Source organism: Bicyclus anynana, chromosome 13 (assembly GCF_947172395.1).
Source record: "Bicyclus anynana chromosome 13, ilBicAnyn1.1, whole genome shotgun sequence".
In the NCBI taxonomy this organism is placed as follows: Eukaryota; Metazoa; Arthropoda; class Insecta; order Lepidoptera; family Nymphalidae; genus Bicyclus; species Bicyclus anynana.
In genome coordinates this window covers 8,500,542-8,501,234 of record NC_069095.1, presented here as the reverse complement: position 1 = coordinate 8,501,234, position 693 = coordinate 8,500,542, and the positions used below count along the sequence as shown (strand labels likewise).

The window sequence follows — 693 nt, the reverse complement described above, 5'->3', positions numbered from 1 at the left end:
AACACTCACGAGTATTTTGAAATCACAGACTGACACATCAACTTTATATATAGACACCGAGTCATTTAGAGTTCCGGCACGATGACACTTATAGGTTCTTTAGACATTAGTTCGTGGTACAATTAATTATAATCCTGCAAGCGTGGTTTGTACTTCGCTACTACTGCATCGTCACTCATTCTCATGTGAATTCAAAGTCTTAAATGTTAACTTATCGATGCTTAAAAAGTATTTTATAAACAAAAATTTTAAGGAATCAAAACAACAAAATATAAAAAACCAAAATAAGTGATTGCCGAAACCCGGGATTGAACCGGGGACCTTTAGATCTTCAGTCTAACGCTCTCCCAACTGAGCTATTTCGGCGATGACTACGATGTTGAAATTATACATAAAACTCTTTAAGTATATAAATATTTACAAAATGTTATAAGTATACTTTATAGACTCAATATTAATTATTTTCACATTTTTTTTTTCGTTTTACGTTTTTTTATAGGTGATGATTTTAGTAAGGAAAAATCGAGAGACATCACTTTTTTTTTCTTTTTATGTTTTTTACAGGTGATGATTTTAGTAAGAAATAATCGAGAGACAAGTTACGCATTTTTTGTTTTATCGCTAAATTTCAGACTACATCAGTTCTTTTTCAATTCAATTGAGTTCAATTATCGAAAATAGAAAGAAAAATAG

At 30.2% G+C, this 693-nt stretch overlaps 1 non-coding gene across 1 annotated transcript; it reads right to left on the bottom strand.

The window, feature by feature from the left end:
* Positions 1-293: 293 nt before the first annotated feature.
* Positions 294-366, bottom strand: Trnaf-gaa (transfer RNA phenylalanine (anticodon GAA)). The gene has a single exon. It is a non-coding gene; the product is annotated as a tRNA-Phe (tRNA).
* Positions 367-693: the final 327 nt, after the last annotated feature.